The sequence below is a fragment of the Hyperolius riggenbachi genome, chromosome 5, assembly GCF_040937935.1.
Source record: "Hyperolius riggenbachi isolate aHypRig1 chromosome 5, aHypRig1.pri, whole genome shotgun sequence".
Classification (NCBI taxonomy): Eukaryota; Metazoa; Chordata; class Amphibia; order Anura; family Hyperoliidae; genus Hyperolius; species Hyperolius riggenbachi.
Window position 1 is genome coordinate 220,017,270 of NC_090650.1, and position 22,848 is coordinate 220,040,117.

General features: G+C 42.1%; 1 pseudogene; it reads right to left on the minus strand.

Moving 5' to 3' along the window:
* LOC137519365 (tyrosine-protein phosphatase non-receptor type 3-like) overlaps positions 1–22,471 on the minus strand; it is a 259,943-nt pseudogene extending 237,472 nt beyond the window's left edge.
* Between the last annotated feature and the right edge of the window lie 377 nt (positions 22,472–22,848).

Sequence of the window (22,848 nt, forward strand, 5' to 3'; positions counted from 1 at the left end):
ACCCACTGTATATATTATCTATCTATCTATCTATCTATCTATCTATCTATCTATCTATCTATCTATCTATCTATCTATCTATCTATCTATCTACATACATACATATATATACACACACACACAATTACACAATATAAGGGGGGTTGGGAGGGGATCAAGGGGTCACTGGGGGAGATCGGGCTAAAAAAGTGTTGTTTTTTTACTAAAATCATGCAGCCTGTCACGGCTGCGAGTGTGTGTCTCCATGTCAGCAGATTCACACGCTGACGGGAGAAGAAGGCAGAATGGCAAGTCGGCAACTATGTTGCCTTTCAGGAGGGTGATCGCTGTGATTGGCAACGGCTCCAGGCCGAACACAGAAGCCTTAGCTGTCATAAGACTGCTGAAGGCTCTGGTAATGAGGCAGCTGATCGCGGCGGGAAGCGGCGGCACCGGTGATTGAAATCTACGCCCAGCCAGCCAGGAGCCCACCCAAACAGGGCGTAGATTTCAATCACCTTGGTCCTTAATTGGTTAAACAATTATTGCGCACTTTCTGTAAATCCAATAAACCTCATTTCACTTCTCAAATATCACTGTGTGTGTCTCCTATATGATATATTTAACTGACATTTTTTATCGTGCGTGTGTGTGTGTGTGTGTGTGTGTGTGTGTGTGTGTGTGTGTGTGTGTGTGTGTGTGTGTGTGTGTGTGTGTGTGTGTGTGTGTGTGTGTGTGTGTGTGGTGTGTGTGTGTATATATATATATCCCTCTAGCAGGGATGTGCTCATAAGTAATCATGAGTGCTTACTCGTGATTCAAATCAGCCTTAATTGCAGCAGCTGTGCGGCTGGATTACAAGGAGTTATTTACCAACAATTCCGCCGTCCGCCCTGCTCTCCAAACAGCTTGCACGCGTCCTATTGGTCGCGTTGCAAGCCTCACCACGGCGCACTTCCTCCAAAGAGGAAATGCGCCGCGGTGAGGCTTGCAACGCAACCAATAGGACGCCTGCAAGCTGTTTGGAATGCAGGGCGGACAGCGGAATTATGGTTAAATAACCCCTTGTAATCCAGCCACTCAGCTGCGGCAATTAAGGCTCATTTGAATCACGAGTAAGCACTCATGATTACTTGTGAGCACATCCCTGCTAGAGGGATTCAGGTGCATCTCGCATTACAGCGAAAAAGAGCCCAAAGGTCCGAAGAACTGAAGCCAACTTCCCTGGAGTGATAGACAAAATGCAAAGAAGAACCTCCAAGGAGATACAAACTCCAAGTTCAAAGTCCATCAGTGTGCAATTGTCCTATCTGACACAGAGGCTCTGCTGCAAATCATTCAATGCATTTTCATAAGCCTCAATGTTTTTGGTGTAAAGTTCCTTTTTACATATAAGACAAAACTTTTTGGCAAACCACATCAGCTTTATAGCCACAGAAGTAAAAATGTTTTCAAAACATACCCACTATGAAACGTTGAGGAGGGTTTACTGTTTTGGGGCTGCTTTGCTGCATCTAGCATGTGTTCCTTGAATCTGTGAAGTGAAGAATGATTATAAAGACATTCTGGAATTAGATTCTCCAACAGGATAATGACTTAAACACAGCTAAAAACAGGAATTGCTAAAAACAAAATACTAGAGTATGAACCCTTATTTGAATCCTACCAAACATCCATGGAAAGTCTAGAAAAGGCATCCTTTAACCCTGAAACAACTTGAGAAGACTGGGCCAGACTACCTGCTCACAGGTACTAAAGTCTCACTAAATCATTTATGATTCGATATTATAAAAAAAAGCAATTTATTCATCATGTTATTTTCACTACAGTTCCTTTTTAAAATTCCTGTGAGCAGATTGCGCACTTCAAGGCCTCTTCATCCATGTGCCCGTGTCTACAGATGCCTTGCTTTGTTGAAAGTCATAAAGACATAATGCTGGAAGTGTTTGTTCCTTGACATTAAGAATGGTAAAAACAACACAATAGTTCCAATCAAGAAAAGATCTAATCACATTGGTCGAACTGACCATTAATGGCTTCTTGGTCATTAACCTCCTTGGCGGTAACCCCGAACGTAGTTCGGGGTAAGCCGCCGGAGGGTGCCGCTCAGGCCCTGCTGGGCCGATTTGTTTAATTTTTTTTTTTGCTGGACGCAGCTAGCACTTTGCTAGCTGCGCCAGCACACTGATCGCCGCCGCCCCGCGCAGGATCGCCGCTATCCGTCGCGCCTCATGGCCCCCCCCCCAGACCCCGTGCGCTGCCTGGCCAATCAGTGCCAGGCAGCGCCGAGGGGTGGCCCGGGACTCCCAATGACGTCGGTGACGTCATCCCGCCCCGTCGCCATGGCGACGGGGGAAGCCCTCCAGCCCTGGGCTCGCTACATGATATAGGAAAAAAAAAAGGAAAATGATATAGGAAAAAAAAAATTTAAAAAAAACTGCTGCGCTCCCTCCTGGCGGATTTTTTTATACCGCCAGGAGGGTTAAACTCTCAGACATAGCGGTAGAGCCCAATCAGTCCTGCACACATGACATGCATGTGTTTGTGCAGCTAATCAATACAGCAGAAAACATGACAAAATTGAATGGCAGACCCATCAGTACAGTGTTTCTGAGTCCCATCTAATCAGCATATTGATAGGAAAGATCAATCTTCTGAAATGTTGGCTGTAGAATTTATGGCTGGTTCACACAGGCTTCTGTCAGCATGTTATTCGAATGCTTTTCTGCAATCGTCCAGCAAAGCATTTGACATTTTCAGGGAGCTTTCGGTGGCTCCCGGCATTCTTCACGGAGACGCATCGGTAAGCAACCCTGGAAGCAGCATGGCCGTCGTTTAATGCCAGTGGGAACCAACTCTTAGAAAAGTGTGTTGTGAATTTCTGTCATTTGTTGATTCAGTGGAAAAGTGGTGGCCTACACAGTAATCTCTGATTTCCCTCTCCTCACTGCAGCTGCTAGGTGTGTACTGTTCACAAAGCTATGGAATCTTGTTCTCATGCTGCACCTTGAAAGCCTTTCCCAACTAATATTTGATAGAGGAAATCACTAAATGTGAATCAAGGGGCACACAGTGAAGCCTGCATGTCACCAGCAAATGCAAAGTTGGTTAAAGTTCTTGGACGTTCAATCTAAGTCCAAGAGTGAGTCTCCTGTGCTCCCCCCATTGCTGATGTGTGTGCTCCTGTTAATTTGTTTTATAACTGTGAGACTTGATATGTCAAAGTTAGGATAAGGTGTATTTTCTGCATTCATGCCTAATTTTTCCCCATAACATGCCTATAAAATAATTTTTGGCCTAAAAAATATTACTTAGAGAAAACCTAGATTGTCCTGAAAAATTATAAATATACATATACATCACATAAGTAATGAAAAAAGTTATTGCTTTATTAATACTAAAAGTGTCAGGAACCTTAAGGGGTTAAAGTAAGCAAGTGATTTTTTTTTTAATAGATTGCCCACATGTTCTGCAACACGGTAAACAAGTCTTTCAACACACACAACTCATTTACATGCTGCCTTCTTTATCTGAAGGGTTAATGTTTAACATTTCCAGTGAGATGAATAGAAACGAGATCTGCTCAAATATTCACCAGCTCCTAGTCTATTTCCTAATGTAAGGCAAAGTGGAATGCTGCCATTATGATTCTTGGAAAACATAAATATGACTAGAGCTATACGCTCTGCACTGCAGCTCAGATGGGGCTGTATTGTATGAGTATAATTGGAGAAAAAAGCTGAAGGGGAGCGACAATCTCCCTTAAATGTGTAAATAGATGCTTTGAACCGACATATGGCATGACCTAGAGGTGCTCATTGAAATCATTTAGCATCTGTGTCTTTCTCTGTGTTTCTCCAAATGCTTAGTGCTTTCTCCCTAAATAAAACATGCTGAATTAACCACTGTGTCAAAAGAAATGGTAACAAAATGTTTCTTATCTGTCTGATTTCATTGTGGTAACACAGAAACACTCAAAATATATTGTGATGTTTAAAGTACAAAACGTGGAGATGACATAAAAGCTGAAGCATTCAACGTAATTTCGCATTTCTTAAATTTGTTCTCTATTTTGTGATATTTTTAATGTATTTATAACAAAATGACAAAATTAGTCTATGGGGATATTACTGAATTCAGAAACACACGTGTGAGTTATCTAGAGACCAAGCAGCAGATCAATTAATAAAATGAGTAGGAAGGAAAAATGCAAGTATCTTTTGTTGCAAATAAAAAAAATCAAAGGATAAAACTGCTAATGCATAGGGGAGTTACAGTTATATGCCTGTATACTAAAACTATGTACAGATACTACATTTTTGTTATCTGCAATAGTCTTGGATGAAAATGTAGCAAGCGTTTCAGAACATCATTAGTAATCCGACATTACAGAGCAACAGACACAAACTACAACTCTTTGCCCCCCCCCCTCTCCCCACCCCCAATCATAGTCCCCCTCCAGAAGCTGATCAGCTATGGCCAGGCAACAGGTCTGTACACAATCATGGCTAAATCTGTCACCCAGAGCAATTGCCGCAATGATCAATCTGGGCAAGAGTAACTGAGCATATGTATGAGGTTTTAGCCCTCCTTACACCTCGACTCTTACAGCTTAATTACAGCTTAGCCAGGAACCTAAGACAATGACCTACAAAACAAAAATGGCTATGGATATCTGATTGATAAAGCATCATTGGGTTTATGCTGCTCTGTATGAGCAAACACACATGAGACATGGGTTCTTGATAGAGTTTGGGACACTGTAATGTTTATAATTGTGTCTCCAGTCCATTGGCCTAAAGTATTGGTTGCTGTATAGGCAAAATTATGAGGACAACTCTTCTAATTAATAGGTCTGGCTATGTGAAATGAATTACTGACCGCAAGCTCTTGAGTCATATACCTTTCCTGGAAGACCTGGCACAATCACCCACTCGTCCTGTTACTGTGAAGTGTAAAAAAAATGTCAATGCAACAACAATTCAGCCACAAGCTAGCAGCATGGGACTGCTGAGTGCATCTGTGGTTGGTTGCAACACTCCCTGCCAGTTGTGCCTCTGGAATGAAAATCAGTACATGTTCTAATAATCATGTTTTGCCACCTGGATGTGTAACAGAATGACACACTCTGCCAAATACCATCTGTAAAGTTTGGTGATGGAATAACGATGATCGAAAACTGTTTTTTTTATTAGGGTTGATTAGGCCCCATAATTCCAGAGAAGGCAAATGCCACTTGCATAAATACCTTTGCTAACAAGAGATCCCTTCTACTTCAGCATGCTGATGCCCATGTGCACAAAATGAGGTCCAACGAAAAAATATTTTACCCAATCTGGTGTGATATTTATTTACTGGTCTGCACAGGGTCCAGATGTGAACCCCAACAAACAGCTTTTGGATAAAGATGAAAGTGCTGACTCCAAGCCAGGCCTGGTTGTGCACAGACTTCAATAATGTCTTTTGTGTCAGACTGATAACCAACCAGGTTTTAAAATGTATTGGAAATCCCTTGCAGAATAGTGGAGACCTGTTATAATAGCCTTCCAATCTGCGTAAGGCAACCCGCACAAGTCTAAATATCTGTTTGTCAACCCTGTAAACTTAAATTAATATGGGATAATTTTAATGCACATTGTCTGCATACTTGCAGCTATTACGGGGGAGAGAGGTGGGAGAAAGATGGTGAGACAAACTGGAGAGCGGGAGAAGGAGATAGAAGAGAGTGGGGACAGGTAGAGAGATGAAACCGAGAGACAATAAAGAGGAAGAGACATGAGTGAGTGTCAGAGTGTCTCTGGGGAAGAAGAAAGTGGGGAAAAGAGAGAGAGGAGAGGGGCAGAATGAGAGACAGGAATAGCGGAGTCAGGAATGGGGGAGGCAGAAAGAGACACACACAGGACAGACTGAGAAAGATTCTGGGCACCATTAATCCTCCCCCTCCCCATGACCATATATATATATATATATATATATATATATATATATATATATATATATATATATATATCATAGTCTAGGGCCAGTAAAAGGCCAGTTCACACAGCTGTCCCACACCATTTAGATAAAATGCTTTTCTGCAAGTGTGCAAAAAAGCATTCGCCAGCTTTCAGCAGTGATGAACATTTTTCACCCCGCCCGGAGGCACGGAATCGCTTCAGTAAGCAATCCTGGAAGCAACCTGTAGCGCCCAGGGTCTGTTCAATAGATTGGTATAATAGGGATAAAAATGCGGTATTTGATGGTAAACAGCAGGAAACAATAGTAGTGGCACTGCCCATTTATTTGATTGGGGAGTGCTTAAACGAGTGTCACAGGCTGTGGTAAACAACATGCAGGTTTAAAATGTGAACCAGCCCTTTGCGGGAAGGCTAGTGACACATCTTGGAGAAGCCAATTAACTTACAGTATCTGTATGGTTTTGGAATGTGGACGGAAACCAGAGTGCAGCAGATAGTGTCCTGGCTGGCATACAAACCGCGGCCCCAGCATTGGAACCCTGCTATCCATTATGCCATCATACAAGTAGCAAAGGGTGGTAAGGTCAATCATTTATATCCTACCTAATAATTCCCCTGGATAACTGCATCCATCAGATGTGTCCGTGTCAGCCGAGTGTGCATGCGTTGAGCTGCGGTTGGTAGGTTGTACTGGGATGTGCGCACAAGGAGTTTCCTAGTGTCCGTTATGAAATGGGCCTCAGGACTAGTAGCTAATCATTTATGTAGAGCAGGGATGTCAAAGTCCAGGTCCTCAAGGGCTGAGATCCTCACACGTTTTTGGTACAGCTCAAATTAATTGATTGATGGAACTGAATCAGGAAAAATGTGGATCATGAAGCAGAACACATTTCTCTATTCATCCTAAACACTGGCATTGATATGGCCCCTGAGGACTGGAGTTTGCCATCTGAGGTGTAGAGACAACAAAGAAATGTTTCAATTTGAAGTTATACAGAAGAAGCACCAATGGGCAATGTTAACAGAAAGACGAGCTGTATGCCAGACTTACATGCTGTAAGAACAATAAAACTGTCCATGTGAAATGAACTACAAGTCTCAGAGACACCCCCCCCCCCCCCCCCCGGGTTGTAGCCACATTATCCCTAGTCCTGTAAAAATAATATGAAGTCTCAAATTCTCTGGAGCACTAAGATTGATGTTTTTAGTAGCAGCTGGTCAGGGATGGTTGTGAAACCACAGTAACCTGAATGGTGGGGGTTTCCCATGAATATTTATGGATTTAAGCTGCCTACAAACAGCAGAATGTGGTCAGCTGTGCAGACAAAATGTAACCAAACTTAGGCATTCCCACTGAGTAGCACAATCATCCAGCAACTATCAGATTAGTAGAACATACCTGTCCCTCTAACATGTAAGGACAGGGAAAGCAGTGAACATACGATGCCAGAGATGACTTACTGGGACAAAATCAATCAAAGAAAACGCCCATAACAGACTGAAAGGTCATTAAAGATCCCCTAAGCTATATCTATATATTTTCTAAAAACAGAGAGCTTGTAGAGTTAAAATATAGTACCATAAATTTACTAGGTCGCATGATCATTGCATCAATATTTCTTAAATATTTTCATTCATAATGCACTATTAACGTTACTAGGGCTTAGTGTGTGTGTGTGTGTGTGTGTGTGTGTGTGTGTGTGTGTGTGTGTGTGTGTGTGTGTGTGTGTGTGTGTGTGTGTGTGTGTGTGTGTGTGTGTGTGTGTGTGTGTGTGTGTGTGTGTGTGTGTGTGTGAGCTGTGTGAGAGCTGTGTGTGTGTATGCACTTTTATAAAGAAGAAAATAGGGAAAACCATAAAACCATGAGCTTGTAGAGTTAAAATATAGTACCATAAATTTACTAGGTCGCATGATCATTGCATCAATATTTCTTAAATATTTTCATTCATAATGCACTATTAACGTTACTAGGGCTTAGTGTGTGTGTGTGTGTGTGTGTGTGTGTGTGTGTGTGTGTGTGTGTGTGTGTGTGTGTGTGTGTGTGTGTGTGTGTGTGTGTGTGTGTGTGTGTGTGTGAGCTGTGTGAGAGCTGTGTGTGTGTATGCACTTTTATAAAGAAGAAAATAGGGAAAACCATAAAACCATGAGCTTGTAGAGTTAAAATATAGTACCATAAATTTACTAGGTCGCATGATCATTGCATCAATATTTCTTAAATATTTTCATTCATAATGCACTATTAACGTTACTAGGGCTTAGTGTGTGTGTGTGTGTGTGTGTGTGTGTGTGTGTGTGTGTGTGTGTGTGTGTGTGTGTGTGTGTGTGTGTGTGTGTGTGTGTGTGTGTGTGTGTGTGTGTGTGTGTGTGAGCTGTGTGAGAGCTGTGTGTGTGTATGCACTTTTATAAAGAAGAAAATAGGGAAAACCATAAAACCATGAATAGGTAACTTACACTAGAGCGGCATTTAACATGGTTTTAAAAGGATTTCCCCCAAATTACGTAATATTTGAAGTTTATGAGGATATGTATTTTTTGCAGTTCATGGGTGTCCGTAATGTGTATAGCATGGGCATGATAGTCAAGTGTGCATGCATGAATACTGGTAAGAGTATGTGTATGTGTAGTATACGTATTAAAAGGGAGCAAGCACAAATGTGTATGTATAAAGTATTATCACACAACTATAGGACCCCGATTTATTAGACTTTTCTTTACAGATGTTTTCTCATTGTGTATAGAAAATACACAATATAAACTACTACAAAGAAAGTTCAGGAGCACCTATGGACCTCTTTCAAAAGATCAGTCTGTGAGAAAGGATAGTCTGTGTACCGGTATTTATAGCCAAAAAGACAGTCGGAACCAACTGGAGTACAGTACAGTACAGCTCTTTTTATTGTATTATGCCCACAGATACAAAAAAGTGCAGCACTTTTTGTATCTGTGGGTATGATACAATAAAAAGAGTTATACTTTACTCCAGGTGGTACCAACTCGCTTTTTGTCTATAAAAGAAAAAGTATGAAAAAGGTGGAAATTTTTTTTTGAAAAAATGGCAAACGTAAGTTTTGTCTCAACTTCTTTGTTTGTCGGTGACAAAGAGTTTAAGGTGGAAAAACAGGAGAAAAATCTACAAAATCAAGGCCTAGTTCTCTTAAAGCAAATCGCAAATCTGTGATTTAAAAAAGTCAACTTCTAAATACCTACCTCAGCAGAGGAAAGGCCCTGGATCCTCCAGAGGCTTCTCCAATCCTTCTTGAGCCCACTGCTGGTCGCCAGAACCCTCTTCTTCCTCTTCCCAGCTGCAGTCCCATCACTGAGCGGTCACCACCGCACTGCGCAGGTGCACTAAAAGCCTGCGCCTGCGTAGTAGCATGGATCCGCTTGAGCATAGAGGAAAAAACATGCACAAGCGGCTATATGCTACTGAAAAGGTGGGGGCTGTCTTGTGCCTAGACAGTGCAGTTGCGCTATTCAATAATACCCTACTGAACAGGTTTAGACGGTCCCAGTGCTAGAATGACGAGTTCGAAGGAGAAGGGGTAATCCTCTAGATTTTCCAGAGATTTCCCACTACTGAGGTAAGTATCTAACTTACTTTATTCTTGACATCAGGAACACTTTAATAAAAGTCCAGTCTCACTAAAAAGTTGGCATAAATAAGAATCACAAATGCACAAATGTTGTTGCAATTTAATTCAGTGACAGTCTGTGTTACAAACATGGTGGAGAGGATGGATGAATAAATGTACACATTTTGAAACAAAATGTGGCATAAATCATAACAATCTATTGTAGATTCAAAACAACTTTTTCAAGAATTGATTACGGAGGCAGAGTACAAAGAGGAGAGGAATGGGCAATGCACAGAGGTAAGCAGAACCAGAATGAACATACCTCTCTGCTTACCCTAGGTAGCCTTAACTCTGGACAGGTGTCCTTTACATTAAGTGAATAGAGTTGAGACTAGACAAGATATTCTATGGCTCTACCACAATGCCTTTATGTGAGGCACTTTTATCCATCTAGCCGGTAGGCAGAAGAAGAAGCTGCTGCTATCTGTAGCTCAGAAAAACTTGAGAATAAAAAAAAAAATCATACATTGGAGACCACAAATCAACTGAAACCATCCCCCATAAAAAAACAAAACAAAAACAACAACAACAACAAGATACATGCAATATTTATGAAGAATTTCCAATTTGCCACCAAAAATTATACAAAAAAATCTCTGCTATAAGAACTGTTGCACTTTCTTATCTGCAATCTTAAACACCAGTGCAAAATCGTAAAAACCATTGCAAAATCAATAATGCAAGGACATGCAATTCCCTAACAGTAAGGTAACCACTCATGTTCATCTCGTCTCTGGTGGGCACCATGCAGCAAAGCAATCTACCGCCCATTAGGGGTGTTGGCCCATCATCCCTTGCAGGGTGCGCTGTTGAAGACCCGTGCTCACCTATACTCCCGACACTGGTAGTGCCCGTACCAATCACCAGTGCTGAGATCAACAGGAACCTGATAGCTTCAATATATTCATTATCATTATATTTATTGTATAAAAAGGAATAGTCTTTAAGAATTCTATTGTCCTGCACAAAAGCAACAGTGTATGTTCCCAGTATTATTAACTGCAATACAGCTGCTCTACTAGCCAAACTACCAGCATTTAATGCTAAAACTTCGTACATACATAAAAGGATGGGCTAAGGCTAACAGATGTGTCATTAGCCTCAGGCTAGTGATGTGTTCAGTTCCTATGTGGGGGGCATAGCAGCATGGGAGTGACATCAGTCAGCAAAAGCAGTCTGCCAGGCAGATCGCTGGCCAAGATGAGTTGGTAATACTACATTTTCCTCTGGAATATCAATAAATCAGTTTCAATTGTGGATCCAAAATGACCTTGAGAAACTAGAGAATCTCTAAGAACATGGAAAACGCATTTACATGTCTAGATCTGTGTACAGGGTAAATATCTTGTTTTATAAAAAGTTTGGACAGAACCAAGAATTCACTTCTTTAAAGCTAGAGTGTCCACAAAGTCAACAATAACATGTACTAATGTTGCCCTTATAAAAAGGGGCTAATACTTGATTTACATTCCTTCTTGAAGCTAATATTTTATTTGCATTCCTTAGGGAACAGGATAAACCTAAAGAAGAGAATAAAATTGGAACCTAACCTTAACTTTTGTTTAACATCACATAAAGGGAAGCATCCACTACTCTGGTAATACAGAACAACCATATAACAAGGTACTTTGAGAAAATGATTGGACTTCTATCTATCAAGCACTTGAACAGGGTCATAGACTTGCTGGTTAATAAAGGGTTGGGTGCTACTTAAGACTAGTAACACCCATAGTAATTGCAATCAAATATCACTTCTTGGAAATGTTACTTAAAAAGGACACTGTCCCTTTTTTACTGATTCTTTAATAAACCGTAAAAAAATTGACTTTAGTGTGAAATCACTCCTAAGCTATAAGCAATGTGTCGTTCTTGAAATATGGGCACTTACTGATAAACTAACTGAGTAGAAGTCGGAGAGACTTAGATGTAGAAAGAGTACTTTATATTTATCTTTAGGTTTGTAAACATTCTCACTTGCCTTACACAAGTACACTTGATACTGAAAAGAAGTTTGTGCATATTACAGAAAAAAACCCTATTCTATGCAAAAGCCCCATGGCCAACCCATTAGTTTTCTCAGACCCTTTGTGGCAGATCTCGGAAGTGCCCCTGTCCTAATATTTTCTGAGGTATGAATAGATCACTTATAGGCCAACTCACCTGGCCACTTCTGCACCACTGAACTCCAGGGCCCATATGAAATGTACCTTTTCTCCTAAGTTTTCACCTGTTAAAAATAATTTTTCATCTCTTTACAATTCTAAACGTACCAAAAGTAGGTGAAAAACTAGGTAGGTGAACATTAAAATGTATTCTAAGTATTTTCTTGCTTGTTGGTGGCTTTAACCACTTCAGGATTCGGCGTACGCTTAACTACGCCCCTGAATCCTGAAGTGGATTGCATGGACGAGCGGCCGTTCCATGTCAGTTCACGGGGGGTGTCTCCGTGAACACCCTGCGAGCCTCCGATCGTGGCTCGCAGGGTAAATGTAAACACACGGGGAAGATCTTCCCCGGTGTTTACATGTATACGGCGCTGCTGCGCAGCAGCGCCGTGGCGGAGATCGGCGATCCCCGGCCTCTGATTGGCCGGGGACCGCCGGCACCTGATAGGCTGAAGCCTATCCTATCCGGCGCAGGACGGAATTCCGTCCTGCGCCGCTCACAGGGGGAGGTAGAGGGAGGGAAGGCGGCCAGGAAGCGCTGCGGAGGGGGGCTTTGAAGAGAGCCCCCCCCCCGCAAGCGCAAGCAGCCGGCGGCGATCAGACCCCCCCCAGCAGGACATCCCCCTAGTGGGGAAAAAAGGGGGGAAGTCTGATCGGCCTGGCTGCTAGCTGATCGGTGCTGCGGGCTGGAGAGCCCACGCAGCACCGATCAGCAAAACCACCCGGTATCCGGAAGTGGTTAAAGGGCATTTTATTGGCAAGGTGTGAAAATGTTACTTAGGAGAAAATTCAGTAGAAACTGTTAATTGCTCATGGTTCCAGGTCTTTATTAGGTTAAGTATGCTGTTTTTTGTTTGTTTTTTTTCTCTAGAAGTGTATTTATTTAATTTGCCTATACAGTGGCTTGCAAAAGTATTCGGCCCACTTAAAGTTTTTCACATTTTGTCAAATTACTGCCACAAACATGAATCAATTTTATTGGAATTCCACATGAAAGACCAATACAAAGTGGTGTACACGTGAGAAGTGGAACGAAAATCATATGATTCCAAACATTTTTTACAAATCAATAACTGCAAAGTGGGGTGTGCGTAATTATTCAGCCCCCTTTGGTCTGAGTGCAGCCAGTTGCCCATAGACATTGCCTGATGAGTGCTAATGGCTAAATAGAGTGCACCTGTGTGTAATCTAATGTCAGTACAAATACAGCTGCTCTGTGACGGCCTCAGAGGTTGTTTAAGAGAATATTGGGAGCAACAACACCATGAAGTCCAAAGAACACACCAGACAGGTCAGGGATAAAGTTATTGAGAAATTTAAAGCAGGTTTAGGCTACAAAAAGATTTCCAAAGCCTTGAACATCCCACGGAGCACTGTTCAAACGATCATTGAGAAATGGAAGGAGTATGGCACAACTGTAAACCTGCCAAGACAAGGCCGTCCACCTAAACTCACAGGCCGAACAAGGAGAGTGCTGATTAGAAATGCAGTCAAGAGGCCCATGGTGACTCTGGATGACCTGCAGAGATCTACAGCTCAGGTGGGGGAATCTGTCCATAGGAAAACTATTAGTCATGCACTGCACAAAATTGTCCTTTATGGAAGAGTGGCAAGAAGAAAGCAATTGTTAACAGAAAAGCATAAGAAGTCCTGTTTGCAGTTTGCCACAAGCCATGTGGGGGACACAGCAAACATGTTAAAGAAGGCGCTCTGGTCAGATGAGACCAAAACTGAACTTTTTGGCCAAAATGCAAAACGCTATGTGTGGCGGAAAACTAACACTGCACATCACTCTGAGCACACCATCCCCACTGTCAAATGTGGTGGCAGTATCATGTTCTGGGGGTGCTTCTCTTCAGCAGGGACAGGGAAGCTGGTCAGAGTTGATGGGAAAATGGATGGAGCCAAATACAGGGCAATCTTGGAAGAAAAATTCTTGGAGTCTGCAAAAGACTTGAGACTGGGGCGGAGGTTCACTTTCCAGCAGGACAACGACCCTAAACATAAAGCCAGGGCAACAATGGAATGGTTTAAAACAAAACATATCTATGTGTTAGAATGGCCCAGTCAAAGTGCAGATCTAAATCCAATCGAAAATCTGTGACAAGATCTGAAAACTGCTGTTCACAAACGCTGTCCATCTAATCTGACTGAGCTGGAGCTGTTTTGCAAAGAAGAATGGGCAAGGATTTCAGTCTCTAGATGTGCAAAGCTGGTAGAGACATACCCTAAAAGACTGGCAGCTGTAATTGCAGCAAAAGGTGGTTCTACAAAGAATTGACTCAGGGGGGCTGAATAATTACGCACTCCCTACTTTGCAGTTATTTATTTGTAAAAAAATGTTCGGAATCATGTATGATTTTCGTTCCACTTCTCACGTGTACACCACTTTGTATTGGTCTTTCACGTGGAATTCCAATAAAATTGATTCATGTTTGTGGCAGTAATGTGACAAAATAAGGAAAACTGCAAGGGGGCTAAATACTGTTGCAAGCCACACCCTGCTTACTTGCAGGTATAACCCTAAGGATAAAATCTCATGACATTAGTATGGATCAGTTAATTTGAGCACCACTGTACATCTGAAAATTTGGAAGCCTCCATAGGACGCTGTACAAATTGTTGCTATGGTGATGCTGAGAGGGTAATTTGGGAACCAGAGTTTGCCCATTTTATAGCCGAACCCTGGCTACTATAGATAACTTCAGTAGCTGCAGTAATTTCCACCGAAGTTCTTCTATGTAGTTGCAGTCTGATTAGCAGTGATAGCTAGTGCGAGAGTTACAGTTAGTGATGGGGAGTCAGCATAGCAACGATAGATACAGGCAGTAGGTAGAGGAGTAGGTTAGTGGTAAGTATATGTGAGGGGATTAAAAGTGTTTGACATTGGTAGGGCAGTTGGTGTAAGGTGTAAATAGGGAAGAGTACATCTGAGTGTTAGATAGTGTTAGATAGCATAGGCAATAGTAAAATATCAGCAACATTACAGATATTCTACTATCGGATGCATCTGGCATCCAAATTAACACACCTTTATTAAATGTATTTGGTTATTCGCCTTACAACAGCTAATAATCTTCTGCTTTCTCAAAAATCAGCCATATAGCCATAAAAAAAGGTTTATGCAAATGTAGAATATGCTGACAACAACAAATAAAAACAAATGTTGAGAAACGACCATAGGAACCGCCCAGCAACTTATTTCACCCTTTTTTATTTTCATGAAAAAATGAATAAAGAATCCTGATTGGCTGCAGGCTACGTATCAGGTGGCTTCTCTGACTACTTCTGACAATTTGTATAGCTCTTTGAAGACCTTGTGACTAGGCTGTAAGTCACATTAAGGAGCTTGGAGCAGTATTTTTTCTTGTCTGTGGCAAAAAAAAAATAAACAAAAAAAAAATTCTTTTAAAGAGAACCCGAGGTGTGTTTAAAGAATGTTATCTGCATACAGAGGCTGGATCTGCCTATACAGCCCAGCCTCTGTTGCTATCCCAAACCCCACTAAGGTCCCCCTGGACTCTGCAATCCTTCATAAATCACAGCCATGCTGTGAGGCTGTGTTTACATATGTAGTGTCAGTCTCAGCTGCTCCCCGCCTCCTGCATAGCTCCGGTCCCTGCCCCCGTCCCTTCCCTCCAATCAGCAGGGAGGGAAGGGATGCAGGCGGGGACTGGAGTTCTGCAGGAGGCGGGGAGAGCAGCAGACTGACACTATAGAGATAAACACAGCCAGCTCTGACAAGCTGTTTGTCAGCAGCGTGGCTGTGATTTATGGAGGGATTGCAGAGTGCAGGGGGACCTTAGGGGGGTTTGGGATAGCAACAGAGCCTGGGCTGTATAGGCAGATCCAGCCTCTGTATGCAGATAATATTCTTCAAACCCACCTCGGGTTCTCTTTAAAATCTAAAAATGTAAGTGTTAATGCTGCTACATTCTCTATTTATGTGAACTGTGAATTTATTAATATTAGTTCATTTAACATGAGCAAAGTCTAATTAACCTGTACAAGCATCATACAAACTACCGGTATATTGGTACCTTAAAAAGGATCTGAATTCATACTAGAAAACTCAAACACCCTGGGACACTCACTGTATTAAGGGGAGTACACACCACAGCAATGCCAGAGTGCATTGTTCCCCTCCCTACCCCTCTGGCTGGAAGCTTCTCTGTTTTCAACACCATCAGCCATCCTCCATAAAAACAGATGTGCCATTCTACTACAGCAGAGCGAGGCATCTGTACAGCACTCGGCTTCTGAACGGTCGACCGAGTGATCAAATCTCGATCCCTTCAGGCAACAAACCATGATCAGTTAGTATAAGCAATGTGCTGCTGAGCCCTAACAGGTTCCTATTAAAAGATACCTGAAGTGAGAGGGATATGGAGACTGCCATATTTCTTTCTTTTAGACAGTAGTTGCCTGCCAGTCCTGTTTATCTTTTCTGTCTGGAAAATGCACCTGAAACAAGCATGCAGCAAATCCAGTCAAACTTCAGTCAAACATCTGATCTGCAGGCAAGTTTAGTGTCTATGGCTAACAAAAGTATTGTGCTGGGTACACAGGATTCCATTTCCCATCCAATCAAAGGGTAATCTGATGGAAAGTTGTATTGTTTGATCATGTCCAAACTGTTCCTGATCAATCCCATTATTGAACAGGCGCATATCAGACATTTAAAAAAAATAAAAAATAAATAAAAAATAAAAATAAAAATCAACCGATTCCTGTCAATTGGACGGGAAACTGCATTGTGTGTATTTAGCATTGGAGGCAGTGGATCAGCAGGACAGCCAGGGATTTTATATTGTTTAAAAGGAAATAAATAGGGCAGCCTTCACACCCCTCTCACTTCAGATAAACTTTAAGGGTAGGAAACCACTAAGGCATTTTTGGCAGCGTTTTGGGATCGCCGACAATTCCCAGAAATGCTTTGCCAATGTAAGTGATGGTAGAGCGGTAGAGGGGTAATCGCAACCTCAGGACTTGCAGCATTTTGAGCAATACAAAGTATATACGCATTTCATAAATCGCTTATCAAAGCGATTATGCAGAGCTTTGGGTGGGTAAAGCAATTACCTTTAAATAAAACTTTATTATACTTACCGGGTCTCTGTAGTTCCTTCTTCCATCCATAGCTCCGCCCCCTAAAGGAAGAGATCACAGACTTTTTTTGATTGGTCATAGAGAAGCACCGATGACCTCTTCCTTTAGGGGGCGGGGCTATGGACAGAAGAAAGACACATGGTAAGTATAATAATATTTTTTTAAAAACGCAAATCGGAAGTGCTGTACAGCTTACTGTACAATGCTTCCAAGTGTCAGGAAAACGCCATTGCATACACCCCAGGAATCGCTGCACACAGCAGTGTGGCGATTTTAAAAACAATTCCTAGTGGGTTCCAGGCTTTAGGGAGAGTGCTGGGGATCCTGGCTTCAGCTAAGTACCCACAGAAAGATTATCGTGGAAACTTCGCTAAACAATCGTTCCCCAATACATCTTTCAGTATTGCGGAATGCGAAAAGCAAACGCATGGATGCAAACGATAATTTAAATAATTGCGCAAATTTTCCCTAAAGTGAAAATCTGAATGAGCGTTACAATGTGATCCGTCCTGACGGTCTTTCAAAATGAACAACCGTCAAAGACCGTCGGACGTCTTTATCCATTGTTTAACACACTTTCATTAAACGATGGTGACACAATATCAGGAAAAACTAACGATTGTCACCCCAAATTGAAAACAAATCTTGCCGTGAGTATGTACCTTTGCCTTTACTACAGGGCCTAAGAACAGAGGGGGGGGGGGGGGGGGGTATGTCTGCCCTTTCACTACCCAGATGTGCAATAACTGATTCCACATGTATGACTTAGAAACTGGCAGTGGGTACGGCAGGTAAGGGCTAATTCACACAAACAGCTAGATGCTCATTTTCCCGCACATTTTTACTTGCTGCAAACAAAAATAGTGTGCATAGCAGTGTTATTGAATGTGCACACAGTACATACTGTACAGTAGACATTAGCAGTTGTTTGGAATCTTGTAAACAGAAAACAAAACAAAATTGCTTGCATAATAAGCTAATCAAAATTGCAGTACATAATGGCACTGATCAAATCAAATCACTTTATATTCAAGCATATTAATAAGTAGTGTGCTTCCTGCCCATCCTCCAATGAAATAATCATTCTCGTGGCTAATATGCATTAGGTTGTGAGGTAACTGGAGTGCACATTTTGTAGCCAGATGAGCAGCAAAACACAAATAGTTATAAAGGAAATAACAGCAAACACGTGGCAGGAGAGGGCAAATGCGTAACATAGGGTGGGCGGAAGCTTGGCAAGGACAGGAGAAGATGTGGCTGTGCTTCCAAAGCAAAAAAGTCCAGCCATATACAAGCAATTTTCGGGTCTCTATAGTCTCCACTGCAGTCCTGCTACAGGTTTACAGTCATGTGACCCTCTACATGGACATAAACTGTACTAAACTTAAAAATCCCATTTGTTAAAAGCCCTAGCTAGATGAAACGTATTTGTGATTTAAATAACCATAGTAAGTAAGGCCTGCAAACAAAACAATAGGGGGGGAAAAAACGGTTTATTTATACAGTATGACTCATTCATGAAGGGGGCATCCTTACTGCTTTGTTTATGTACTACCATTTTTAGCCTTGTGACAAACATTAATGTGTTTACATCCCCTGACTCTCTATGTATAGTTATTACATGTTGCAGATGACTTCACTGTCCCACAATGCTCCTGTGAGGAAGACCTTGAAACTTTGCCTTGGCAAAGTTCCCCGATGGAAACTCTAGTAAAGCTTTTTACAGTACTAATAGAATAAACTGTTTATTGGCAAAATAATCTAATTAATTAATACTGTAATATGCAATAAGCAAATTATACATGGATACTTCAAATGCAGCTGATATTAAAGGCCAACTGTAGTGAATGAGGGGTATGGAGGCTACCATATTTATTTCCTTTTAAATAATACCAGTTTCCTGGCAGCACTGTTGATCTATTAGGCTGCAGTAATGTCTGAATAACACCAGAAACAAGCATGCAGCTAATCTTGTCAAATCTGACAATAATGTCAGAAACACCTGATCTGCTGCATGCTTGTTCAGAGTCTATGGCTAACAGTATTAGTGGCAGAGGATCAGCAGGGCTGCCAGTCAGATGGTATTGCTTATGAGAAAATAAATATGGCAGCCTCCGTTTGCCCTAAAGTAGCTAAAGTCAACCTGCCTACTTGGTTTGTGAGCAGGTGAGCAGGAGGTGAACAGGACAAAAAAAAAAGGAGAAAACCTAAGAAAGGAACACAATAATTACCTAAGTAAAGCAATTTGTCTGTAGGACAGGTTCTGTGATTAGTAAGCATATTTTACTGATCCTTTTCTTTTAGCTAACATAGTGTTTTACCAGGGCAAGGGTTGGGAGGAACAACAGGGCTTCTTGCTGTGGATTTTTCTAAACAGGGAGTTTCAACTTTATCTCACTTACAGGAGCAGAGTCTACAATACTCTACATTTGCCATACTGATCACGGCCCACCTACAGTATGTCCAAAGCTTTTAGTGTGGAAAGATGTACAAGTACAGTTCTCCTAAACACCAAAAATGTGTTCAGACTTCAAAAATGAATAATCGCTGCAATATTATACTTAAGTCAAAGTTACAACATTCCTGAAATTGGATAATTCCTGCAATGATTCCCTTCCCCCTTCAATGCACATTACACAGTAGAAGCTCCTCAGGCTCAGGGTAAATATTGATGTTAGTTGCAACATTGAAAAAAAAATGTGTAAAGAGGAAAGCCAAGTCAGAGCCAACTGCTTACACTATGCTAACATAGCCATACCCGCCCACTGGTGTTAAGTTAAAGGGCTAAGTCCATTCTGTGCAAGGCATACCAGTGCAGTGTACACATGAAAATGGAGACAGCCACAAGTTATTGATCTCAGTTACAGCTAGGTTTAACTTGATCTATGTGGGAAGACTGCGGTCTAAGGATATGTAATTAGATTCACATAATCACTCATATGGGCCAGAGCCCCATCCCCAATCATCTTTAACTATTTACCATAACCATCATGTCATACAATTGCCACAAAAGTAACAGCCAGCAATACAGCACTAAAATGTCACACTATAGTTTCAGTAAACAATAATACACTTGTCATAACCAGCAGTTCATCATTATAAAATAGCCCAGCTAACATGCTCAGTGATTGACATGGCATAAATCCATGCCTACTGCTAGAAACAGGAAATTGTAAAGGCGCTTACTAACGGTACAATGTTCAGCAAAGAATTGCCCAAGTGATCAAAAGACATGATTGGATTAGCAGAAAATAAACCACGTTGATGTCCCAAATCGACTGTGAATGATTCTAAAGATAACCGTTCAACGACAATTTTGGCAATTGAAAAAATGTTTTTATAATCAGCTGTGATTGGTTGGGAAGTTCAGATTGATTAGTTGATGGTGAAATAATCAGTGTTTTACAACATGTTTTACAACATTTTATCTCTAATCACATTTATCTGATTGGGTGATTATTTGCCGAAAAATTGTGCCGATAGTGGGCACAAGTAAACAAGTAATAACAATAAGTAAAAGTTAGCTACTTACCTCAGTAGAGGAAAACCTCTGGATCCTCCAGAAGCTTCCCATGTCCTCTTACACACAACCCATCCAGCGCTGGGACCCTCTGGAAGTTCAGGGGTGTGCTTCCGTCTGTGAACAAGCATAGCCATACTGCGCAGGTCAAATCTCATCTGCACAGTAGCAAAGAGACCGTTCAGGCTCGCTGGAAAAAGCCAGGCCCAATCAGCTCCCTGCTACTGCGCATGCACGAGGCGTCCTGCGCAGTGCAGCTGGGCTCATTCACAGAGGAGAGCAGGGCCACCCTCAAGCATGGGCTTGTCAAATATGTTCCAAGGGTCCCAGCTTAGGATCAGTGGGGGTGAGTGTGACTAGGGAAGCCTTTGGACAATTACTAAAGTAGGTACCTATTTGGGCCTATTTTTCTCCCTTTAGGTTCACCTTAAAACATTCTATATACTCGTGTTTCCCAGAAAACAAGACAAAGTCATTTTTGCTCTAAAATATGTGTTAGGGCATATTCAGGGGATGTCTTAGGCCTCTTTTCCACAGGTGACTGAACTGCTCGTTCAATGGGCCTCAGCTCCCAGCCACCGGTCACAATTACATGCAGCAGAATGGCAACATTTAGTAGCACCACGTGTGCCACGCTTAGCATGCAGTGGCATTACTGGCGGAAAGAAAGCGGTCTCATGTCACGTCTGAGAATGGCTACAGCTGTGCCCAGATGCAATTCCATGGGGGGGGGAGGGGATTGGGGCCTTCAGCTGACAATGGCAAAGAGGCCCAATTTTATCATGAACAACAATCTACATTTATTTAAAAAAAAATTTTTTATTAAAATATAGTCATGTAATCTTCATTCTGGAACATCCTCAACTCTCCAAGCCCTGAATTCCATCATGACTTTTCCCTTTTTCCATGTACAACAATGTACATTACTGAGAGCCTGGCACTTGCCAAACCTTTTTGTACTGGGTTTTCATGTGTTTTTTTTAATGAGATTTTTTTGGGGGGGGGTCTGTTATCCTTAGTGAAGGGTCTATCTGTCCTGCTGTGTTCTATTGCCAATTGATTTTAATTGTTCATGTGCATACCGTAACTGCCTAGACACTATTTAAATTGACTTTTTATGAACTGTAACTAGGGGCAGATTTTTGGAGTAGAGCTAATATATCGAGCATCCTCAAGAATTCTGAAAAGTCATGCCAGGTGTTATGCCAGGATAGTGATGACTACCTCCTACCCAGTATGTGTGATACTAGAAGGTAAGAGTGACAAGCCAGCACATACCTGTCACTGTGACAGTAACAGCATGGGCAGCAGAATAAACGCCTGCCAATTGCCCCAGTGTGAACCAGCTCTATACTGAGAAAGTTGTAATCCATGGAACTATGCAGCAAGACTGCTGATTTTCATACTGCTATAACTACCACCTGCTTTTAAAATGTAATATAACTAACCTAAACCTAGTGAATTCCACAAAACAAGGGCACTCTCCTGTCCTAGTTGATATCTTAGTTATTTCAAGCATGTGAGATAGACCCAGGAATGTATGTTTTTGCTTGAATCTATGAAGCAGGTTGCGGTGTGTCAGCCCTGCATTGGAAGCTCCAGTAATGACAGTGACAGACAATGCACTGGCTGCTCGGTAGGGTCACGGTCTGGTTGGTTCCGTTCAGCACTGAGCGACAACAACGCCTTGCCTCCCAGTCCCCCTGTACTGCAGTGATTTACCTGCACCATCCAGATCCTCCTCCAGTCCTGTCGGGGCTGCTCCCTATACACTCCGAGCAGCCCTGCCCTCCACTCCAGTGATGAGAGCCCACACACAGATCCCACAGAGAGAAGCAATTGGATCTTCTTTTCCCAGACCTTGTTTCCCTCACAAAGGAAAGCAGGTGGTGCCCTTATTTCTTTTCTTCTGCAGAGTCCAGGAACCAAACCCTCTTCAGTACCGTGCTGTCCCAGCCGCAGCAGAAGCCTCCTACTTGCCCTTCTCCCCTCCTTCTTGTCAGTGCACACTTCACAGGAGTGGAGCTCCACCTTTCCAACTGACTTGTATATTTTATTACAAGTGATCACTACAACTGCGGGCTGAGCATGCAGAATAGTCAGTGAGATCAGCCCTGGAAGCGTCTGTCTGCTCGATGGCCACTGCTTTCCTTTTCTCAGCCCTCCTCTGTGTATGTGTGTGTGAGTGTGACATCAGCTGGATCCTCCCCTTAGTCATTCCTACTGCTTCTTCCAAAAGCAAATATATCCAGCACAGAGACTATAGCTGCACTCCTCCAGGCTCATGTTCCTGTTCTAACATGCACTTCATGCTCCACCACTCTATCTCTGGCAAAGAAGGAAGGACTGCCAGTGCAGTGTACCTCAGCTGTAAACTCTACAGGCATTATTAGAATTAAGGAACTCACACTATCCTGTTTAAAGATAACCATTAACAATATTTATAATAACATTAACAAACAATATTTTCCTCAGATGCG